Source organism: Diabrotica virgifera, chromosome 6 (assembly GCF_917563875.1).
Source record: "Diabrotica virgifera virgifera chromosome 6, PGI_DIABVI_V3a".
In the NCBI taxonomy this organism is placed as follows: Eukaryota; Metazoa; Arthropoda; class Insecta; order Coleoptera; family Chrysomelidae; genus Diabrotica; species Diabrotica virgifera.
In genome coordinates this window covers 17,695,278-17,698,198 of record NC_065448.1, presented here as the reverse complement: position 1 = coordinate 17,698,198, position 2,921 = coordinate 17,695,278, and the positions used below count along the sequence as shown (strand labels likewise).

General features: G+C 31.1%; 1 long non-coding RNA gene across 1 annotated transcript; it reads left to right on the top strand.

Annotated features, from left to right (window-relative positions):
- Positions 1–265: 265 nt before the first annotated feature.
- LOC126886587 (uncharacterized) lies at positions 266–1,678 on the top strand. Its single transcript, XR_007698699.1, has 2 exons — positions 266–1,069; positions 1,259–1,678. It is a non-coding gene; the product is annotated as an uncharacterized LOC126886587 (long non-coding RNA).
- Positions 1,679–2,921: the final 1,243 nt, after the last annotated feature.

Below are 2,921 nucleotides of genomic sequence, written 5' to 3'. Positions count from 1 at the left end.
AAATAAACATAACCTCAACACTGTTTACGTTCTAATCATTGCATTAAATTAACTCACCTGAGCCAAAACGAATAAAAATCTCTTAATTGGCACGTTTCTTTAACTAAATACCTAAATGAAAAGTCTTATTTTGTCACACAAACTACGTAAACAATAAATTAAAAATTCCTTATGAGTGTTTAACATTACAAACAAAATTGTTTGGAGCCAAATATAAGCTCCTCCCAATTTTGTGACGTCAAGACTTAGGAAGTCCATTATCTCTTCGACTGGTTTGCGCTATCTCTTTCTAGCACATTGTACCGAGAAACTAAGATGACATTAAGGTGTGAATATAGGCACGGAAGAGGAGGACAACTGTCGTAGCTTAATATGCGTAAGAGTGAAACAGCACTAATCCAAAGAAAAAAGATGGCGTCGTCACTTCGCTTTGAATGACACTCTCTCTATGTCAATTTACCTCTATGGACGTTTGCTGTGATTGGCAGTCATCGTCATCGGATTGCATGATTTGAGTTTCCACTAGACTTGTGTTATGGACGGATTTTACGGGCTGTGATTGGTCGTATTCAAATCAATGACATTTGATGACATTTAAAAGAAATACGTAATCCTGTTTTCTCGTTTGTTTTTGTTTATGCAGTGTGTTTATGTTATACAAAAGAAAAATATTGATATTTTAGTTATTAATCTTGGATTTTGAGACTATTTTATACGTTTATACTTGTTTATTGTATTCATTTTTAAACAGCCATATTATTTCCAGCAAAAGTTATGGAACGTTTACAGATACATAGTAATATTTATAAAAAAAAAAAACAAATTACTTTCTGCTTGCTTCCTATATTTTGTAAATTTTTAAAGCTTCCTCCCAGACTCATTTGAGTATAAGGTGGTTCATTTTTCCGAAATAAATGGAAAGGATGGCGCATTTAATGCAGTGATTTGAGCTAATATAACAACACAAGAAGATGCTCAAAATTGTCAAAAAGAATATGAAAATATTAATAAAGTAAATTTTAGAGTTCTAAGAACTTATCCAAATGATTCTATGAAGCTTGTTTTCAAGGTAAATATTGATGTTAATATATTCACTTTCTAACTTTATGGGTTTTATATTTTGTAGGGATGAATAATTAACATTGGAGAGAATTTTTAAGTATTTTGCTAAGCAACAAATTTTGTGTTCATTTTGATTTAAAGTTCAAAACATATATTCATATATTGTAAGATATTAAATAGATTTTTTTTATTACAGAAAGACTATCGATGCCATCGCAATACTCAGGCTAATTTGCCTTCATCAAAGACAAAAAATCCGTCATCTAAACATGTTAACTGTCAGGCATTCTTAATAATTACAGTGAAACCATCAAGTATGAAAAGGTAAAGTCTATTTGCTAATCTGAGACACAACTACTGTCTAGTGACGTTGGTAATTTTTTTTGAGAAGTTAGGTTGCTAGATGTAACTGGAAAAGACTACACAACCAAACATAACTAAGTACTCATAGCCAATATTATTATTAACAGTAAACAGGCATAAATAACATAACATACACCATACACCAATCAATAATTATTTATTTAAACCTTTATAATGTATTGATAACAGATGAGAAAAGTATTTATTGTACAAAATAAAAATATTTTATAGAAATAAATTCCACAAAATTTTATGAGTTTAGTATACACTCCCATTATTTCCAACAATTATTTTTTTTTTAGTGAAAGATCAAGTTGATTTGAGCAGTTAATATCTATTGTTGGGTAGGAATTTTTGTGTTGTAAAGACAACACTTATATATTACGATTATAGATATTAAAGCTGCTTTTGATTGTATAAATAGAGAAATAATATGGTCAGTAATGGAAGACCTGGAAAGCCCACAAAAGATAATAAGCCTGGCAAAAAGTACATATAAAAGTATATAGAAATGTACTGGCTAAAGTACAAATAAACGGAAACTGATTGCCAATAATAAATCTAAGAGGAATAAAACAAGGGGACAGTTTCATTCATATTAGTAATGGATCGAGTAATGAAGAGTGCTATAAGAAGGTCAAGGCAAACAGTCAACAATAGGGTATAGGAATTTAGTACCAGTGAAAATGGAAGGATTACTATATGCAGATGACCTAGAAATAATATCAGATAAAGAAAAAATGCAAAAATTAATGAATATATGGGTGGAAGAAATAGAAAATTTGAAAATGGAGGTAAATGTAAAGAAAACGAAGACCATGATAGTAACCCAAAAGAAAAGGGAAGAAATAAACCAAACGTTATTTAGTCGCAAAAATGAAATAATGGAAACAATCTCGACGTTTGAATACCTGGGAGTAATAATATCAGAGGATGGAAAGGTAGACAAAGAAATCTCATACAGGGCGAAAAAAGCAAATAAGATCTACTATGCACTAAATAAAACAATATTTGGAAAGGAAGAAATAAAACTAAAGGTATACAATGCAATATATGTATCAACTTTAAAATTATGCAAGTGAAACATGGGTAAACAATGCAAAAATAGACAGTACAATAAGCGCAGCGGAGATGAAGCAGTTGAGAAAAATAGCAGGAAAAACAAAATTGGACAGAATAAGAAATGAGGATATTAGACAAAGGCTAAATAGCAATCGATAATAACGAAGATCCAAAAAAGAAATTAAATTGGTATGGACACATTAACCGAATGAACCAGGGAAGACTACCAAAGCAGGTGATGGAATCAAAAAGGTATGGTAAAAGAAGGAAATGGAGGACAAGAAAAAGGTGGATCGATCAGATTATAGAAATTGGGCAGGAAAAACACATACACAAATGAAAGAGTTAGCAAAGGACCGCAAGAAATGGAAGAGATGGATAGAGGATGAAAAGATCTGACACCCCTGAGGGGCATAAGGAGTTTCGAGAAAGAA